Genomic DNA, 22,787 nt, shown 5'->3' on the forward strand with positions numbered 1-22,787 from the left:
TTAGGTAAACACCCATTTTCTAGGCTCTATATTGCTTTCAAGTAGGAAAATAGTCACAGTTTTTACATATCAGATCACTTAGTAAAAGAAAATGCAAAGGGTTTTACCCTAATTGCAATTCTATGTGCTCACCAGTGATGAGTACAACAGATGTTACATGTCCACAAACTAGACACAAAGAACCATTAATAACAATAATAATAATAGATAGCAATAATAATAGTCTGTTATAAATGTTAGAACTTCTTCAAGGTGTTTAGCTTATATTAAACAATTTAATTCAGGTAACAACACTAAATGTTTATATAGTTGCTGGCCGTTTTACAGTTGAGTAAACTGTGACATAGGAAGATTAATTAATTTGCATGAAGTCACCACACGGCTAGATGATGTTGGAACTACAATTTAGTTCCGGCCTGTCTGAGAAACACTATTCTCTAACCAGGGGCACGGGGTCCTGGTTATGCAGTGATTAAGCACTTGGCTGTTAAACAAAGGCCAGTGGTTCGCACCAACCTGCTGCTCCTTGATATAAAGTTGTGGCAGTCATCTTTCCTAAAGATTTACAGCCTCACAAACCTTATGGGACAGTTCTACTATGTCCTATGAGTTGGAATTGATTCATAGACAATGGTTTTGGTTTCTATTTTTTGCCATGGCACCATACTTCTCCACTGCTTCATGGACAAAGTTCAAACCCATTAGAATGGAGAAATGAAAAGTAGGATGAGGCAAGAGGCACCATGACTCTTGCAAAATTTAAGGAGCCACTTCCTTTCAGGATCCATCAAGTTCAAGGATGGCCCTGAATGCCTTCTCAAATTTCACACCTTAGGAGATTCACTAACTATTCCTTGTCCTGACCCTGATGAAAGGAATGGTGAGAAAAATAATTGCCAACAAACGAACTCAAAACCACTTTGTCAAATACCTACTTAACTGGGCGATTTGTTAAATCCTGGGCTACAGGCTTAAAGCGCAAGTTACCACAATCATAATCATAGAACAATAACTAATAAGTAAACAGTTTAAAATTGGGAGGTAGCTGATAAATTTTACCAATTTTATTTCATTTAATTCTCACCAACAAGTAAATCTTAGAAACTTTAAATAATTGCTTAATATCACACAAGTAATAAACCATGGAGATAATAGCCAAACTCAAGACTATTGGAAAAAAAAAAAAAAAAAGATACTGACTTGCAGTCACAAAACCTATGTGCAATTGGTCAAATTATCCACATTTAGTAAGTCTCAATATCTATACCTAAAGAAAAGTGAGTTCCAAGAAAAATGTTATCTGAAGAGTTAACTTTTTGAGTAACAATGAAAATAATGGCGGGTGCACACAGGACAGTGGGTATAACATAACGGTCAATATCTTTCCTCCTCCTGTCCCACACACATACATACAGGTAAAAAATACCCTGCATGCTACCTTTGTTTTTCCAGTGTGACCACAAATATTCGTTATATATAAATACAATTCTCTTATCTTACCCACTTAATATCCTACAAAAAGATATTTGTTTTATCCCATTATGTGAAATGAAATATTCTCTCAATTTTCTTCTAAACTGTATAATATGAACTGTGTAATAGGAACCTACATGCTTAAAATCATCAAGTGATGGGAGAATGAAACATTGAAACAGGCAGTTGAAAATTCATGTTAGAAGATAGTTTATGACACAGTGTTTGAGATGTTTGACTGAGAAAATGCACAGAGAAGTACAACAGGATTGTCAAGATGTGTAATTAATTTAAAGTGAGATTAGATGGCAAAGCTGAGGGTCCATCTCCAGCAGTTGCCAACTGCTTCAGTACCTTTATTGAGTAAGGTAAATTGTTGTTGTTAGGTGCTGTTGAGTCAGTTCCAGCTCATAGAGACCCTGTAGGACAGAGTAGAACTGCCCCATAGGACTTCCAAGGAATGGCTGGTGTATTCCAACTGTCAGACTTTTGGTTAGCCTCCAAGCTCTTAACCACTTGATTTATCCTGGGCTGTGCTCTGAAAGTATAGTGAAATGATCTTAAAATAAATTCGAGGGGAATTCTTTTATGCAATTTAACAGGAGACATACGTAAAGAGATACAGGACAGTAAAGGAAATGCACATGTGAATTTACCTCTTCCACAGATGAATCAAGAAAAACCACCAGAAGAAAATCTAACTCAACTGATGGATTTTGTTCTCTTGGGCTTTGCTGACATGCCCCATCTCCAGTGGTTCCTTTTTGGATTGTTTTTAATCATCTATATCATTATTCTGATGAGCAATGGCACCATATTTCTAATAACAAAAATGGATCCTGCCCTACAGAGCCCTATGTATTTTTTCCTGGCAAATTTTTCCATCCTGGAAATCTGCTATGTATCAGCTACTCTTCCCAGAATGCTGATGAATCTAGGAACCCAGAGAAGAAGAATTTCCTTAGTTGCCTGTGCTACATAGATGTGCTTTATCCTTATGTTCGGAGGTACAGAGTGTTTGCTCCTGGCAGTGATGGCCTATGACCGCTATGTGGCCATTTGTAACCCTCTGAACTACCCTCTAGTCATGAACCACAAGGTCTGCATCCAGTTGGTGACTGGATCCTGGATCACTGGAATTCCAGTTATGATAGGGAAGACTTATCAGATTTTCTCTCTGCCTTTTTGTGGACCTAACCAAATTAACCACTTCTTCTGTGACATTCCCCCAATACTCAAGCTGGCTTGTGGGGACACCTTTGTAAATGAGATGTTGGTCTACATAGTTGCTATGTTATTTGTCATAGTTCCATTTCTGTTGATACTTGGCTCCTACAGTAAAATCATCTCCATCATCCTGAAGCTGCCATCAGCCACAGGCCAAGCCAAAGCCTTCTCTACCTGCTCATCTCATCTTATGGTTGTGGTGTTATTCTTTGGATCAGGCATTATTACATACTTAAGGCCCAACACCAGACACTCAGAGGGAACTGACAAAGTGCTCTCTCTTTTCTACACTATCCTAACTCCTATATTTAATCCCATGATATATAGTCTAAGGAACAAGGATGTTATAATTGCACTGAGAAAATTGCTATGCAAATAATTAACTTCATTAAAGTATGAGTTAAATGTATAAGAATTGTTTTCTCACATATTTTCAGTCCAATTTCAGTATATGTATACCTTGTCTTCCATATTTTACTAATTATTTCCAAATGAAAAATCACTTGTAATGTCAGGCCTTCCTGCTCAAATTATGTAAGTAATATGTGTCAGCTGATAGAAAATCATTCCATTAGTAATTCTATAATTTCATTATTTGATAAGACCTTTTGCAAGTGCTGATTTAGTCACTTGTAATGTATTTCACTTAGTGTAAAATATATCATTCATTTCCAAGAGTGTCTGTACGGTTGTGACACCCATTTTAAAAAACCAGGTTGGCAATATGCCTTATTTAAAACTATAGACTGATCCCTTGGTATCCACTGGGGATTGGTTCCAGGACTCCCATGAATATCAAAATCTGTGAATGCTCAAGACTCTTATATAAAATGGCACAGTATTTTCATGTAATCTATGCACAAACGCTAGTAAACTTTAAATCATTCCTAGAATACTTATGATACCAAATACAATGCAAATGTGTGAATAGGTCTTATACAGTATAGTTTAGGAAATAATGACAAGATACAAGTGGAGAAAGGCTCAAACAATGAGTGCTGGGGAGAGACTGAGGACCTGTGAAATGGCAGGAGGCTACAGCAGGGTATGCCTACACATCGCTTCATTCACACAGATTCAGGGTAGTGCTTGATGCAATAACAACAGTAATATAATCTCTATGACAAACCTGAAATGGCCTCCCTGACGAAGTAACATTTGTGAGTTGTAAATAGTTAGAAGTAGTAACTATGTAAAGAACATTCTAGGCAGTTGTAAAAGCAAAGGAAGACCACTAAGGTTTACATTCTTAGAAGCATAAAGTACTGATTGCCTGGGGAAAAAAATGTGTTACCAGATGAGTTTGGAAATAAAGTCAGGTGAAAAGTTATATAGCAGTTTTCAATTCCTGGATAGAAATTTGAATTATTCCAGTTACAATGGAAATTCATGAACATGCTTAAGATTTTCTGTAGAGAACATTTCAGCAGTCTGAATGTATCAGCTACTCCTTGAAAACCCTATGGGGCAGTTCTACTGTGTCCTACAGAGTTGTTATGAGTCTGAATCAACTTGACAGCAAGGTTTTTGATTGTTTGTTTTTTTTTATAGAGAACACTTAAGAACTTAAGAACCTCAGAACAATATTGTAGAGGGTGATGGGTGTGGTAATGACCCTTTCGAGTTTTTAAATCACTTAAAATTGTAAACCTAGCCTTGAAACAAGAATCAAATGAAATGGGAAACATATTGTACCATGGTGTGCTGGATTTTATGATGCTATTTTATTTATATATATACTCATCCTTGGTATCCATGGCAGAATCTTTTCAGGTTCCTCACTGATACAAAATCTGAGCATGCTTCAATCCATTTTATACTTCCCATATACTTTAAATCATCTCTAGATTACTTATAATACCTAACACAACCTAGTAAATGCTATGTAAATAGTTGTTATACAGTACTATAGTGTTTAGGGAATAATGACAAGATGGAAGGTGAACATCCTCAAACAACAAGTGTTGGAGAGGGACTGAGGACCTGTGAAATGGTGGGAGGCTATGTGAGGATATGCTTACACATCGTTTGGTTCGCATGGATTCAGTGTAGTGCTCGGCCACCAGTAAATTCAAGCTTTCTTTTTGGAACTTGTTTTTTTTTTCTGGATATTTTCAATCCAAGGTTGTTTGACTCTGTGGCTGGTTAACTCACAGATATAGAGGACCAACTGTATACACACATACACACACATATATGTATATTTATATATAACATGTTATATATAGATAATACTTCATACACAATAAATAATATATAATACATAATATGTAATGTATATATTTTATATTATCAGTTGTAAATGGTAATTATCATGATATTTGATTATATTTGTATGCATGTGTGCATAGGTGTGTGTGTGTATATATATATATAGTTGTTGTTGTTAGGTGCCATCTAGTCATTTCTGACTCTCATGGAACCTATGTACAATAGAATAACATTGTCTGGTCCTGTGCCACCCTCACAATCATTTTTATGCTTGTGCCCATTGTGGCAGCCACTGTGTCAATCCATCTCATTCACAGTCTTCCTCTTATTCACTGACCCTCTACTTTACCAAGCATGCTGTCCTCCTCCAGGGACCAGTCACTCCTGATCACGTACCCAATGCATGTGAGAGGAAATCTCGCCATCCTTCTAAGGAGCGTTCTGGTATTACTTCCTCCAAGACAGATTTGTACATTCTTTTGGAAGTCCACGGTATATTCAATATTCTTCTCTAACACCATAATTCAAAGGTGTCAATTTTTCCTTGGTCTTAGTCATCATCCAGCTTTCACATGCATGGGAAGGGATTGAAAACACCATGACTTGAGTCAGGGACATCTTAGTCTTCAAGATGACATCTTTGCTTTTCAACCCTTTAAAGAGGTCCTTTGCAGCAGATTTGCCCTGTACAATATGTTTTTTGATTTCTTGACTGCTGCTTTTATGGGTGTGGATTGCGAATCCAAGTAAAATGAAATCCTTGACAACTTCAATCTTCTCTCCACTTATCATGATGTTGGTTATTGGTACAGTTGTGAGGATTTTTTTTTTTTTCCTTTGCATCGAGGTATAATCCATACTGAAGGCTGTGGTCTTTAATCTTCATAAGTGCTTCAAGCCCTCTTTATTTTCAGCAAGCAAGGTTGTGCCATCCGCATAACGCAGGTTGTTAATGAGTCTTCCTCCAATCCTATACCCTGTTCTTCTTCATATAGTCCAGTTTCTCAGACTTTTTGCTCAGCATACAGATTCAACTGATACAGCGAAAGGACACATCCCTGATACACACCTTTCCTGACTTTAAACCATTCGGTATCCCCCTTGTTCTGTTTGAACAACTGCCTCTTGATCTATGTACAAGTTCCTCAGGAGCCCAATTAGATGTTCTGGAATTCTCATTCTTTGCAATGTTATCCATAATTTGATATGATCCACACAGTTGAATGCCTTTGCATAGTCAATAAAACACAGGTAAACATCTTTCTGGTATTCTCTGCTTTCAGCCAAGACCCATCTGACATCAGCAGTGATGTCCCTGATTTGATGCCCTCTTCTGAATCTTTTCTGAATCTGCCTGGAATTTCTGACAATATACTGCTGCAGCCAGTTTTGAATAACCTTCAACAAAATTTTATTTGTGTGTGATATTAATGATCTTGCTTGATGATATCTATATTCAGTTGGACCATCTTTCTTGAGAATAGGCTTAAGTATGGATCTCTTCCATTCAGTCTGCCAGGTAGCTAGCTTTCTTCCAAATTTCTTGGCATAGAAGAGTGAGCACTTCCAGTGCTGCATCTGTTTGTTGAAACATCTCAACTGATACTCTGTCAATTCCTGGAGTCTTATTTTTTGCCAATGTCTTCAGGGCAGCTTGGACTTCTTCTTTCAGTATCATCGGTACCTGCTCATATGGCACCTCCTGAAATGTTTGGATGTCAACCAATTATTTTTGGTACAGTGACTTTGTGTATTCCTTCTATCTTCTTTTGATGCTTCCTGCATTGTTTAATATTGTCCCCACAGAATCCTTCAATATTGCAACTGAAAGCTTGAATTTTTTTCTTCATTTCTTTTAGCTTGAGAAATGCCAAGCATGTTCTTCCCTTTTGTTTTTCTACTTCCGTGACTTTTCACGTGTCGTTCTAATACTTTACTTTGTCTTCTTGAGCTGCCTTTTGAAATCTTCTGTTCAGCTCCTTCGCTTCATCGTTTCTTCCTTTTGCTTTAGCGACTCAACATTCAGGATACCCTGTTGGATAGTGGTTAAGTGTTATAGCTGGTAACCAAAAGGTTGGCAGTTGGGATCCACCAGGCACTCCTAGGAAACTCTATGGGGCAGTTCTACTCTGTCCTATAGGGTCACTATGAGTCAGAATCAACTCAATGGCAATGGGTTTAGCTTTTTTGGTTTTACTTGATGTTCAAGTGTAAGTTCCAGAGTCTCTTCTGACATCCCTTTGGTCTTTTTTTTTTTCTTTTTCTCTCCTGTGGTTTTTGTGGCCTCTTGCTTTCTTTATGTATGATGTCCTTGATGTCATTCCACAACTCGTCTGGTCTTTGGTCATTAGTGTTCAACACGTTAAATCTATTCTAGAGATTTTCTCTAGGTTCAGGTGGGATATACTCAAGGTCATACTTTGGCTCTCGTGGACTTGTTCTAATTTTCTTCAGTTTCAACTTGAAACTTGCATGTGAGCAATCGATGGTCTGTTCCACAGTTGGCCCTTGGCCTTGTGCTGACTGATGATCTTGAGCTTTCCCATGATCTCTTTCCACAGATGTAGTCAATTTGATCCTGTTGTAACCCATCTGGAGAAGTCCATGTGTATAGTCATCGTTTATGTTGGCAAAAAAATGTATTTGCCATGAAGAAGTCTTTGGTCTTGCAAAATTCAGTTATGTGATCTCCGGTATCATTTCCATCACCGAGGCCATATTTTCCAACTACTGACGCTTCTTCTTTGTTTCCAACTTTCTCATTCCAATAACCAGTAATTATCAATGCATCCTGATTGTGTGTTTGGTCAATTTCAGACTGCAGAAGTTGGTGAAAATCTTCAATGTCTTCATCTTTGTCCTTAGTGGCTGGTGCATAAATTTGAGTAATAGTCGTATTAACTGGTCTTCCTTGTAGGTGTATGGATATTATCCAATCACTGACAAGGTTGTACTTCAGGATAGATCTTGAAATATTCTTTTTGACAATGAATATAATGCCATTCCTCTTCAATTTGCCATTTTCAGCATAGTAGACCATATGATTGTCTGATTCAAAATGGCCAATACCAGTCCATTGCAGCTCACTAATGCCTAAGATATTGATGTTTATGTGTTCCATGTCATTTTTGACAATTTCCAGTTTTCCTAAATTCATACTTCGTACCTTGCATGTTGTGATTATTAATGTGTATTTGCAGCTGTTTCTTCTCATTTTGAGTTGTGCCACATCAGCAAATGAAGGTGCTGAAAGCTTGACTCCATCCATGGCATTAAGATCAATTCCACTTTGCAGAGGCTGTTCTTCCCCAGTCTTATTTTGAGTGCCTTCCAACCTAGGGAGCTCATCTTCCAGCACTATATCAATGTTCTGCTGCTATTCATGTTTTCAATGGCTAACTATTTTCAGAAATAGACTTCCAGGTCCTTCTTCCTCGTCTGTCTTAGTCTGGAAGCTTAGCTGAAACCTGTCCACCATGGGTGAACCTGCTGGTATCGGTGGCATAGCTTCCAGGATCAGAGCAACACACAAGACCCCCAAGTACCACAAACTGACTGACACGACGGAGAAGTGCAGCTGGACTGTATATATTTTTATCATACACACAAAACAAGGAGTTTAAGCATTTAATGAACACAAGTTGACGAATAGGACCACTAAATTCAATAAAAGTGTAAACAACAAAGTAAGGAACACTAACAAATATACTTATAAAATGATTATTGCTTGTCAGGTACTACTCTCAAGTGCTTCCTTAGTGAATAACCCATTCAATTCTCATGGAATTGGTGCCGTTTTATTAACCACAATTTAAATAAAAAACTGATTTGGAGATATTAAGTCATTTGCATTAGAACCCAGCTAGTCGGTGGTGAAATATAGTTGGAATCTATTTACTTGGCTCCAGATTCCACCCTCTTAACACTCGTGCATACACTTCCCTTGTGGGAGAAAGTTGATGAACAGACAATGAGCATCATTCACAAAGTCTGTCCTCATTAGGAATGGTGATAAACTCAAAAACCAAACTTGTTGCCGTTGAGTCAATTCCGACTCATGGTGACTCTAGGGGACAGAGTAGAACTGCCTCCACAGGGTGTCCAAGGAGCACCCCGTGGATTTGAACTACCGACCTTTTGGTTAGTAGCTATAGCTCTTAACCACTACTCCACCAGGGTTTCCAGGAATGGTAATAGTGCAGATTAAAAAATAAATGAGTTTTGCCATCTTTTCTCCATTAATTTGGCATGCATACAAAATAGATTTTTATTCATAGTAAAGGCTGACTGTCAAAACAACGAACAAATCTGTCTTGGAAGAAGTACAACCAGAAGGCTCCTTAGAAGCAAGGATGGCAAGACTGCATCTTACATACTTTGGACATATTGTCAGGAGGGATCAGTCCCTGGAGAAGGACATCATACTTGCCAAAGTACAGGGCCAGCAAAAAAGAGGAAGACCCTAAATGAGATGGATTGACACAGTGGCTGCAACAATGAACTCAAGCATAATGATCGTAAGGATGGCGCAGGACTGGGCAGTGTTTCATTCTGTTGTACATAGGGTCACTATGTGCTGGAACCGACTTGATAGCACTTAACAACAACAACAACAAAGGTTGAAAGCAGGAATCAATATATGAAGTAGCAGTAAAGTCAGAAAGGAATATGAGGCAGTTGCATGTACTACATGCAATATATCTTGTTTACCTTCTTCTTCTATAAATGAGCAAAGCTTCAGTTGATAATAACAATATTTTCCAGCTTCAGCAAGGAGTTCTTTGTCAAAATCTCTCCCATTGATGGAGTGGCATTAGGTGTGGAAAAGGGAAAAGAAAATGTACGCCTTCTATTTCCTCACTACAGGATTGTGTCATAGTCTACTCATTGTCTTCAAATTTGTTAAGGATGCATTTAGGTATCCTTTTCTTGTAAAAACATGGGATTTCACTTTGTAAAGGATGCATTTAGGTATCTTTTTCCTGTAAAAACATGGGATTCTAGAGGAATCAGTGTTGGCTGGTAGTCACAGTCTTACTGACCAACACTTGGTGTATTACATAATAGGTTAGTCAGTTCCAAGGTTCCCATTGGCACCTGCTATCCAATAACTGTTGTTGTTAAGTGCCATCGAAGAAGACACAGTGACCCCATGTGACAGAGAAGAACTGACTCATAGGGTTTTCTAAGCAGTAATCTTTATGGAAGCAGATTGCCAGGTTTTTCTCCCACAGAGACACTAGGTTAGTTAGAACTACCAGCCTTTCAGTTAGCAACCAAGAGCTTAACTATTGTTCCACCAGGGCTGTTAGCCCTAAAGCCTGTGGTGAACATAAACCCAATGCCATCGCATCAATTCTGACTTATACCTACCCTATAGGACAGAGTAGAACTGCCCCATAGAGTTTCCAAGGAGTGCCTGGTGGATTTGAACTGCCAACCCTTTGGTTAGCAGCTGTAGCACTTAACCACTATGCTACCAGGGTTTCCGTGGTGAACATAAGAACACATTATTTGAAGTAAAATAACACAAGTCCTGGTTCTGTCAATTAGTGTTTAATATCTGGAAGTGGAGTACGGGTGAGGGCATACTTTGTCCCAAAGATTGGAAGTCAGACAAGTTGGGAATGCCTATCTCCTCCAAATATAATCATAGTGAAAGAATTGAGAGGGAGTACCACTTCACAGCTAAGGAAAAATCCTGTGGACCAAAGCTGCAGAAGGATCCTCCTGACACGGTGAAGACAAGCAGTGTCTCAGACATAAAAACAACAGCAAATTGGTACAAAAACAAGAGCACATTGATATGGAGGCAAAACAATCAAAAGCAAAGTCATCATAACCTATTGCCTTCAAGCTGATTCCGACTCACAGTGACCCCACAGGACAGAGCAGAGCTGCCCACGGAGCACCTGGTGGATTCCAACTACTGACTTTTTGGTTAGCAGCCAGAGCACGTAACCACTACACCACCAAGGATTCGTAAAAACACAAGCCCGTTTCTGTGGAGTCAATTCCGACTCATAGCTGTAGCACTTAACCGCTGCACCACCAGGGCTCCCATAAAGCGATCATATGGGGCTAAAAATTCAAGGTTTAGGCTTAATGTATTTCTCCCCCCAAAAAAACCATGAAGTGGACTGAAATTTGGGAAATGTTAAATTCTTAAATGTTGCGATGAAGAAGTTTTGTATTTTTCTATTTTTATATAGAATATTTAGTCTCATCCCCTTGTTTATAATGACTGTTTGTAACCTAAGTTTTTCCATTCGTGGGCTCCGATTTGTCTAGAGTGCATTGTAATATAAATATAGTAATCTTACTTTAGGCAAACCAGAATTGACTTTGCCTTCCTAAAAGTTACTCAAAAAAAAATCCAAACCTGTTGCCATCAAGTGGATTCTGAGTCATAGCAACCCCATAGGACAGAGTAGAACTGCCCCGTAGAGCTTGCAAGGAACGTCTGGTGGATTTGAACTGCCAACCTTTTGGTTAGCAGCCATAGCTCTTAACCGCTACACCACCAGCATCTCCATAAAGTTACTCCAAGATCATAAATATCTACCACTGCGAAGCAAAACCAGTACACACTAATGATAAGAAAATGAGCAGAACATGTTCAGATGATGTTAATGAGACATGATTTACTAAAAAGTCTATTCAAAAGAATCATCGGAAATAAAGTAAGAAAGTTAAGCAGGCAAGAGATACGGAATGTGAACATTGTCTTGCAGGTAATATAGGGTGGTTAGGAATATTTCTTTTCCCAGGACATGCATGAGCTCTGACTGTATTTTGAAAATAAAGAATGTGTGAAATAATATTCTATGCAGAGACTACAGAGAAAGTCTGGTCTATCATGAAAAAGCTGTTTGGAAAAACACACCAAATTTAATTGCAAAGAGAAGCAATTAGTTAGCAAATTAGGTATGACCCAGGAGAAGAGATACCTCCACAGGGGATAAGTGACTATTTCCTACATAAAGAGAACTTGCTATTTCAAAAGCAAGTCGAATTCCTGTTTAAAAAATAGAATACATTTTAAACAATTTAAATATTAAAAAAAAAAAAATCAAACACCATCAAAGAGAAAGGAGTACAGCAAAGACAAAAAGGGTAAATATAAACTATTAATATGTTGATATTGTGTTTTAATTCAGGACTATTACTTAATTTGAAGATCGCTATTTAGTAAAGAATATCAAACTCCTGAAATAATGAGTATATCTTCATCTGAAGATGTGTTCACTGCTTGAGGCTGCAGCTGTAGATTTCTTTCTGAATTAAAATATTAAATTAAATGTGTTTCAAGTGTTTTAAATACATATAATTCTCCCTAATTCATCTACTGCTGGTGATGATGATAATTAATTTTAAAAGTTACTCATTTTAAGAAACAACCTCTTAAGGAAACTAGACGCAAAAAAAATTAAATATATTTTGCTATTCTGATAACAAAGGAAATATTGCCCTTATTAATGAAATCATTTATGTAAGATGGACACTCCTTCCATTAGGGAAAATATGAAACATTTATTTCTTCTAAATTGTAAGTTCATGAAAAAAATATTTAGTTCAATATTTTTGATTCATATTCTATTATGGCATACATTACCCCAATAAAATCATACTGTATATCTGGAAGGACTCAGACATATCTGATGACTACTTTTACTAAATATTTTAAGGTTTTTTTTGATTTCCCCTAGGAATGTTTTATTTTACCTTAATATAGGGAACTATGCCCAAATATTATTATGATTGAAATATATAAATGTGAGAAGGTTGTGTTTTTTAACAATAAGATCAGTTTTTAATCAACATATAAGATTGAGAACTACTAGAATCTTAATGGAAACTTTTAGAATTTGCTTTTTGCATTCTCACCACAATTACCACCTTTAATCACCTTCTTCTTCTTCATGGTCAATATATTTTCTAATATAAATTTCTTTTCATATGATTTATAGTCATATGGAGCATACCATGTTAGGGGCATAACCTTGTGAAATATTCTTGCTAAATCATAGGATGTAATGTCAAGGGAATAAAAGACATGCATATAGTCAAATAGCATATTTGAGGGCTCATCATGGAAATAGTGTTAGAATTCATAGGCCAGAAATTATGCAGTAAAACCTTTGAAAATCAGAACCTAGGTAAAGCAGAACCTGTCAGAGAAGGAAAACTCACAGGGTGTTTAGGAGGTAGGGGTTCTTAATAGACAGCAATAGAAAAATGGTAAGACTGTATCCTGCCAAAAGCAGAAAACTTGCGAGACCTGGAAAACAAGGCAGGCCTGTTGAATACCGCCTCTCACAGGTTTCATTGTGTTATGGACTAGATTGATTGGAAAAATATTCATAGACGTTGATCAACCTAATAGTTAATTGAGGTTTTCTGCTGGCTCTAACTGCTATAGATGCATTTTGTCCTCACGGTAATCTATAAAGTACCTGTGTGTTTTACTCACATTCTTATGTACTTAGCCATTGTACATCATTCCACATGATGTGCATTGTTGTAAGTAAAATGGTATATCTTAGGTTTGTAAAATGGTTTATACCAGCTTAAAGCTCATGGACCTTTTTTCCAATTCCAGTGTTTATTTTGAGATGTGACTCCATTTCATCCATTGGTTTACTAAGCAAATACAAAAGTCTTGGATAAAATACATTAAGTAAAGTACTAAGATGGAGTGGTTTAGGATATCATGTGAACAGCAGACAGAAAGAAGAAAATATTCTAGGTTTCAAAAAAGTTGAAAAATAATCAATAATGTATTAATTAAAAATTATAAACCTTTCCGTTAGACACTACTCTGTTTTCAAGGTTATAAAACAAGAATCTTAAAAGAAGATATAATCAGATTGCAGTACATTGCATATAATTGACTGAATAAATGTTAACAAGCTTGGGAAAATTAATTATTTTTCCATATCACAGCTAGGAATCTGGAAATAGCTTGGTAGTAGAGTTGAAATCCAGAGCTTGTGAAAACCTGGAAAATTTATGCGAAATCTTCAAGTCTCAAATTTTTAGCTTCTAATGAAAAGTGGAGCTATAAACACCTTATTTTAAAATAAAACAATAAGAATATGATAAAGAGATAATTCACGCTGGCACTAATATAATTCAATGTTACTAATATAATCTTGGTTTTGCAATCAACACCCATGGAAGCAGCAGTCAAGAAATCAAATGATGCTTTGCATTGGGAAAATCTGCTGCAAAAGTCACCTTTCAAGTGTTAAAAAGCAAAGATGTCACTTTAAGGACTAAGATGCACCTGACCCAAGCGATGGTGCTTTTAATCACGTAGTATGCATGTGAAAGCTTGTCAATGAATAAAGAAGACTGAAGAAGAATTGACACCTTTGAAATATGGTGCTGAGGAAGAATATTGAATATACCATGGGCTGACAAAAGAAGGAAAAATCTGACTTGGAAGAAGTACAGCCAGAATGCTCCTTAGAAGCAAGGATGGCGAGACTTCATCTTACATACTTTGGACATGTTATCAGGAGGGACCAGTCCCAGGAGAAGGACATCATGCTCAGTAAAACAGAGGGTCAGTGAAAGAGGAAAACCCTCAATGAGAAGGACTGACACAGTGGCTGGGACAATGATCTCAAGTATAACTACAGTCATGAGGATTTGTGCAGGACAGGGCAGTGTTTCTTTCTGTTGTACATAGGATTGCTATGGGTCAGAACTGACTTGGCAGCACCTAACAACAACGATATAATCCTTAAGGAGCCATGGTGGCACAACAGTTAAGTCCTTCATTGCTGACTGAAAGTTTGGCAGTTCAAATTCACTCAGCAGCTCTACTGGAGAAAGGATTTGACCATTTGTTCCATAAACATTACAGCCAGGAAAAACTAATGGGGCATTTACACTCTGTCACATGGGATTACTATGAGACACCTAACACAACAATACAATCTCTAGGATAATCCTGAGAAGACCTCTCTGAAGAAATGACATTTGAGCTGAGTCCTAATTAGAAGAACTAACTCTGTAAGGAACATCCTGGGCAGATGAAAGAGCGGAAGAAGACCCTTAAGGTTTACACTCTTAGAAACCTAAAGAACTGATTGCCCAGGGTGGGGGACGGGGGATGTTTTAGTCAATGAGGTTGGAAATAAAGGCAGAGGCCAAGTTACATTGCAGTTTTCAATTCCTGGAAATAAATTTGGATTTTTCCAAGTACAATGGGAATCCATGAAAGTGCTTTTAGCATGGTAGTAAAATGAGGGAATTTACACCTTTTCAATGTCCACACTGATATTCCTGTACACAAGGTATTGTAGTGGAACAAGGCTATTATATTCATTGAAAAATGAGAGGATAGTTTGAACTAAGGAGTTAGCCATAGAGGTGAGGAAAATCAGCATATTTTGAAAGTTTAAGTGTTGTGAGTGATGTGCGTACAGCTGCTAGTATGTCTGCTCCTGAGAGTGAGAAAATTAGTTCCTGAATTCAGCAAATAAACCCCTTCCCTCTCAACTGATCTGAGCTCTCCCCTCCACGGAGCAGGATTGCCAGCGACCAGAAATCATGATTAGGGCAATGCTCTAGGGCTTGATCAGAAAAAGAAATAGCTGGAGGGAATGCAGCGGAAGAGGGTTAGACATGGTTGTAGGGACTTATGGAGATAGTGATGCCTCAGTTGTAACCCTAATAAGAGAAACATGAATACCAGAGAACAAAAGATAAAATGTATTGGATTAAATGAATTATGTGTCTTAAGGTTATATATTAATAAACATTAAATACATTTGGAGCCCTGGTGGGGTAGTTTGAATCCACCAGCTAGTAGTTCCTTGGAAACTCTATGGTTTATTGATACGTAGGAGGTAGTGATAGAGAAAGTTGTGAAATACAATACCTGGGCTCAATCGTTTATGTATTCATTAAAAAAGATGAAACAGGCACATAAAAATGGAAAACAAACATGGAACCTTATTCCCTGAGTTACAAACAAAAAAAAAGCAGAGTCCAGTTTGAGTATATGGTGTGCAGGGTTGGATATTATGTGTAAATGAAGATCAAAAACAAACAAACAGAAAGCCTTCAAAGATATATGTGAAATTTAAAGACAGGCCAATTTTGGAAAGAGGGAAAACTTTGAAAGAAGGGAATTGGTTTGAGGAAGTTCTCAGTTAAAAGAAGGGCAGGTCAGATTATGATTCTATATTTAACTGAATTAAAGGTCTCAGTTGCATTCTCCCTTCTTGTATGGAAAGATTAATAAAAATGTATGGCTGTGGATCTTACTGGAATGATTAGAATGCAAATCTAGAATTATAAATCAATTGCATGCACATTTTGTTGATCGAATTGATTTCCTCTGCAATTGACTTAATTGCTCCTGGTTTCACAACAGATCACCCAGGATCAGAGAATGCAAGTGTCAGAAAGAAACTGAGAAATTATAAAGGCCAATGCCCATGTCACAATTCAATTATCAAAAAGGAAAATGCAGCCAAGGAGAACAAAGCCACAGATAGAAAGCAAATTAAAAGTAATGGGAACCAATATCAGTAAAATGATGGAATTTGTTCTTTTAGGATTTTCTGATATTCCCAAATTTCATTGGTTTCTTTTTGGAGCATTCTTAGCTGTTTATATGATTATTCTGTTGGGCAATGGCATCATAATTCTAATAACAAGAGTAGATCCCGCACTTCAGATCCCCATGTATTTTTTTCTCAGTAACTTTTCCTTCCTGGAAATCTGTTATGTGTCTGTCACTCTTCCTAGAATGCTCATGGATCTTTGGACCCAGAAAGGAAACATTTTTTTTTTTGCTTGTGCTACACAAATGTGCTTTGCCCTTATGCTTGGAGCCACAGAATGCCTTCTCCTGGCGGTGATGGCCTATGACCGTTACGTGGCCATCTGTCACCCTCTGCACTATCCTATAGTCATGAACCACAAAACTTGCATCCAGCTAGTGTCTGGCTCCTGGATCAGTGCCATTACCATTGAGGTAGGGCAAACAGGACAGATTTTCTCTCTGTCTTTTTGTGGTTCTAACCAAATTAACCACTTCTTCTGTGACATTCCCCCAATCCTCAAGCTTGCCTGCGGAGACATCTTTGTCAATGAGATGGTAGTCTATACATTTGCTGTGGTATTTGTCACTGTTCCTTTTATGCTGATACTTGGGTCCTATATCCTGTAACAGAATTATCTCAACCATCCTCAGGTTGCCATCAAACACAGGACAGACCAAAGCCTTTTCCACCTGTTCTTCCCACCTCATAAAAAAAACCTCATAGTTACAGTTTTATTCTATGGATCAGCTATTATTACCTATTTAAAACCCAAATCCAACCAATATGAAGAAACAGACAAACTTCTCTCTCTTTTCTACACCATTTTGACCCCATTGTTTAACCCCATGATATACAGCCTGAGGAACAAAGATGTTACAGAAGCATTGAGAAAATTTCTTCCCAAATCACTGGCGTTACGACACACTTGAACTAACAGAACTTTTACAATCCAAGAATAAAACCAGCAACTCAAAATACAGTGGGCAAATCATTTGAATAAAGACTGTCATGGATTGAATTGTGTCCCCCCAAAATATATGTATCAATTTGGCTGGGCCATGATTCCCAGTATTGTGGGATTGTCCACTATTTTGTCATTTGATGTGATTTTCCTATGTGTTATAAGTCCTACCTCTATGATGTTAATGAGATGGGATAGTTGGCAGTTATGTTAATGAATTAGGACTCAATCTACAAGATTAAGTTGTAGTATAAGTCAGTATCTTGTGAAATATAAAAAAAAGAATTGAGCATAGAGGAGAGAGGCCCTCTTACAACCAGGAAAGCAGCTCCAGGAGCAGAGTGCGATCTTTGGACCCAGGGTTCCTACACTGAGAAGCCTAGTCCAGGAGAAGGTTGATGACAAAAACCTTCCTCCAGAGCCGACAGAGAATGCCTTCCCCTGTAGCTGATGCCCTGAATTTTGACTTCTAGACGACTAGCTGTGAGAAAATAAACTTCTGTTTGTTAAAGCCATCCACATGTGGTATTTCTGTTACAGCAGCATTAGAAGGCTAAGACAAACACTTTATTAAAAAAGACACACGAATATCCAATAATCACAGATAAATATGGTCAACACATTTAGTTATTAGAGGAATGCAAATTAAAATCAAAGCGAGATACCACAACACATCCGTTAGAATAGGAAAAACTATTAAAAATTCTAACAATGCCAAGTAGTGACAAAGGGGTTAGGCTACTGATAGTCTCATACATCTGGACAATTGGAGTGTAAAATGGTATAATAACTCCGGAAAACAGTTTAACTCTGTCTCAAAAGGCTAAACATACCTACAATATGACCCAGCCATTCTACTCCTAATTTTTTTTCCAAAAAGACATAAAAACATATTTCACATTAAAAATTTTATGTGACTATACATAACAACTATATTCATAATAGCAGAAACTTTAAAACCACACAAAAGTCTATCAACAGATGAATGAATAAACGAAGCATGGTGTATGTATCCAATGGAATTCCATTCTGCAATAAAGTGGAATTAACTACATTTATATATAAAACGGCATAGATGAATTTTAAAAATTATACTGAGTAAAGGATTTCAGACTAAGTACATTCTGATTGTAAATGAGCTCTTACAGAAACATGATCAGTGATTTTCTGCAGTGAAGAGTGTATGAATGGAATAGATTGCAAAAGTGCAAGGAGACTTTTGGGAATCATATAAATGTTCTGTATCTCAACTGTGAAAATAGTTTTACAAGGGAGTACATCTACAAATCTCATCAAATGGATTGTAAAGGATGTATTTTATCTTATGTAAATTATTCCTTAAAAAAGCTTCTAAAATTAGAATAAGGTCATTCTGAAATATGACGATAACATGGTATCAGAAACAAATATATCTAAGACATCTATTAAAATAATATGTACTAAGAATATTTATTTCATTTATGAAAATTTTCATGTTTAAATTTCTCTAAGTATCGTACAGATATATGTTATTTTTATTTCTTAGCATGCTATTACGTTTTTGAAACTATAATAATATAATGAAATCCAATTAAATTCTCGGAACTGTCTAGGCTAGAATAATAGCTTATATTGATACTCCTATTGCTATTTCCACTGGCCTTCTGTGGTGCCTTGCATGTTGCTGTGATGCTGAAAGTTATGTCACAGATTTTTCAAATTCCAGCAGGGTCACCCGTGGGGGATAGGTTTCAGCAGACTTCCAAACTAAGACTAGGAAGAAGGTCCTGACGATCTACTTATGGAAAAAAAAAAAAAAAAAAGGCCAGTGAAAAGCCTTGTAAATAGCTGCAGAATATTGTCTGATACAGTGCCAGAAGATGAGCCCTTCACATTGGAAGGCACACAAAATATGACTGGGAAAGAGTTGCCTCTTCAAAGTACAGTTGATCTTTTAATGGAGTAAAGCTTTTGGGACCTTCATTTGCAGATGTGGCCTGACTTAAAATGAGAAGAAACAGCTGCAAATATCCATTAATAATCAGAAAGCAGAGGGTACAGATTATGAATATAGGAAAATTGGACATTGTCAAAAATGAAATGTGATGCATAAACATTGATATCATAGGCATTAGTGAGCTGGTTGGGTAGACACAGGAAATACAGGGTAGAGAAAAGGAGTGTGCTGTTAACATTTTAGGGGGAGCAACTAGGGTCACATAACAATGTGTGTATAACCTTTTGTATGAGAAACTGACTTGAATTGTAAACTTTCACTTAAAAGCACAATTTAAAAAAAGAATAAGTTATAATAAACATAATGCAAAAAAATAATAAAGAGATGCAAATCAAAACTAAAATGAGATACCATATTACTCCAGATAAAATGGCACTGATAAAAAAACAATAATAACAGATAACAACAAATGGTGAAGAGGATGTGGGGAGACTGTAATAGTTATCCATTGCTGGTGGGGCTGTAAAATGGTACAAGCACTACAGGAAACTGCATAGCAAATAAAAGGAAAGAAGTGGAATGCCCATCAACAGACGAATGGATGATCAGATCATGATACATATGTACAATGGAATACTATGCAGCCATAAAGAACAATGATGAGTCTGTGAAATGTGTTATAACATAAATGAAGCTGAAGGGCATAATGCTAAGAGAAAATAAGTCAAGAATGTAAGGAAAAAGGTATGCTAAGAAGACAAAAATAGGTATACATACAGAGACCAATGTTCATTGGTAGTTACCAGGAAGAGATGTTGGAGAAGGGAAAGTCCACTGCATATCATTGAGACTGGTATTTTATTTATTTAGTTTAGCAATGGGAAAAGTGGGCACTGAATGTGGATGTAGGGAGCACAGCACAACCAAAGGAAAAACAAGTGTTTAAGCAAATATGGATGAATATAGGTTTATTGGTATATGGATAGGTATAGGTGTTCATATAGGTGAGAACAGATAGATCTATTGGTACACGTAAGTACAAATATGTGTGCACAGGCACATATATTCACTGAAAACAGATACTCCACAGATGTAACCAAGTATCTTCCAATATTGGTTTTCCAGGTTTGAAAGCTTAGGACCATAGTCTCATGAGTCAACTCAGTCAATTGGCATAATATAATACAGGAAAACCATGATCTGCAGCCTAGTGAAGTGAGTATCATCTGGGGTGTTAAAGCCTGAGAGCAGCCATGTAGGCACAACTACCAGTGTCTACTCACCAGGAGCAAAACAGTAAGAAGGTAACGAAAAGCTTAGAGAAGAAAGAAGTCTTCACGAGCCACAACATCATCTACCCTGAGACCAGAAAGAATAGATGGTGCCCAGCTATAATCACTGACTGTTCTGACTGGTGTTGCAATAGATGGTCCAGATGGAATTGGAGAAAAATGTGAAGCAGAACTCAAATTCTTATTAAAAAAAAAAAAAGTCCAGACAATGTGGAAGAAAAGGCAGAGTTTTCTCTGAGATTATTGCCCCAGGACACCCTTTAAAACTAGAACAGAGGTTATCCCCTGAGATCACCTTTTAGCAAAAAGGCAGAGTAGCACACAAAATAAATATTACTCATAAGATCAGCAATCTATGTAAAAACCATCAGTATGGGACCAAAAGGTCAACAATTACTCAAAAGCAAAGAAGATAAGGGGGAATGGAAGAGAGTACTGAAAATGGAACAAACAGAACACAAGTAAAGAGAATGTTGACACATTGTGACAAACGTCACTGAACAATTTGTACAGAAATTGTGAAATGGAAACCTACTTTACTGTGTAAACTTTCACCAATAAATAAATAAAATATTAATTAAAAAATGTATTGCTAATTAATTTTTAAAAATTTTAAGCCAACACCCATGTAACTCCCAAGTAGATTGATACACAGAATTTTACCAGCACTGTAGAAGTCAATTGCTAACCTTTTCCTGATCATATCTTCCTCCCAGGCCAGCAATAATCACAAGTGTGACTTTTATTGTATTTATGCACTTGCTTTTCTATATAGTTTCACTATGTAAATATGTCTATCAAAAAGTACAAATCAATATTCCCTCTTTGCAAACTTCATGTAAGTGAAGTCATGCAGTGTGTATTTCATGTGTTTTAATTTCAGCAGTGAATATTGTATTTTATAAATCATTCATGTTGTTGCATATATTTGCAGTTTGTTCAATTTTATTTACATTTTTTATTCAATGGTATAAATATTCAGAGCATTAAAAAATACAGTCTACATGAGACTAGAAGAATCCCAGCAGTCATGGTTCCAGGACCTTCTGTTGGCCCAGGACAGGAACCATTCCTGAAGACAACTCATCAGACATGGAAGGGACTGGACAATGGGTAGGAGAGAGATGCTGATGAAGAGTGAGCTACTTGTATCAGGTGGACACTTGAGACTGTGTTGGCATCTCTTGTCTGGAGGGGAGATGGGAGGGTAGAGAGGGTTAGCAACTGGCAAAATTGTCACGAAAGGAGAGACTGGAAGGAGGGAATGGTCTGACTCATTGGGGGAGAATAAATGAGAGTATGTAGTAAGGTGTATATAAGTTTATATGTGACAGACTGCCTTGATTTGTAAGCTTTCACTTACAGCACAATAAAAATTATTTAAAAAAATACGGTCTACAATGGTGGGCATTTGGGAAGTTGCACTTCGATTAATGCATACTGTTGCAGTGCACTTAGGAATTCTTAGTTGTTATTGTTAGGTGTTTTCAAGATAGGCCTGACTCAGAGCGAGCATTTACAAAACAGAACAAAACAGCCCAGTCCTTCATCATCCTCAAGTCATGCTTGTGCCCATTTTTGCAGCGACTGTGTCAATCCATCTCATTGAGGGTCTTCCTCTTTTTTCATTAGAGTGGGGATTATTTTTGAAATTATCAGGCATTTATTTAGCTCTTAAATAATTTTTCAAAGTGGATGCATCAATTTATACTTGTAATACTTGTAATAGCAGTGTTTGGAAGTGCCAATGTGATGTTCCACTTCCTGACCATCACTCAGTATTATCTTACTTAAGCATTTTTATCTATCAGCTTGATGTAGAATTAAAAAAAAAAAAAAAAAAAAAAAAAAACCCTTGCCATCGAGTTGATTACAACTCATAGTGACCCTATACAACAGAGTAGAACTGCCTCATATGGCTTCCAAGGAGCACCTGGTAGATTCAAACTGCCGACCTTTTTGGTTAGCAGCCATAGCTCTTAACCACTATGCTACCAGGGTTTCCTGATGTAGAATATATTATTGTAATTTCAATTTGACTATTTCTGATTATTGAGGTGGTGTTGTTTCTGTTAGGTGCCGTCGAGTCAGTTCTAACTCAAAAAAAAAAAAAAAAAACT

The 22,787-nt window shown here is 37.0% G+C and overlaps 2 pseudogenes; both read left to right on the forward strand.

The window, feature by feature from the left end:
- Positions 1-2,125: 2,125 nt before the first annotated feature.
- On the forward strand, positions 2,126-3,079 carry LOC126079906 (olfactory receptor 10AG1-like; annotated as a pseudogene).
- Positions 3,080-16,396: 13,317 nt separating this feature from the next.
- On the forward strand, positions 16,397-17,407 carry LOC126080335 (olfactory receptor 10AG1-like; annotated as a pseudogene).
- Positions 17,408-22,787: the final 5,380 nt, after the last annotated feature.

This window comes from Elephas maximus, chromosome 7 (assembly GCF_024166365.1).
Source record: "Elephas maximus indicus isolate mEleMax1 chromosome 7, mEleMax1 primary haplotype, whole genome shotgun sequence".
Taxonomy (NCBI): domain Eukaryota; kingdom Metazoa; phylum Chordata; class Mammalia; order Proboscidea; family Elephantidae; genus Elephas; species Elephas maximus.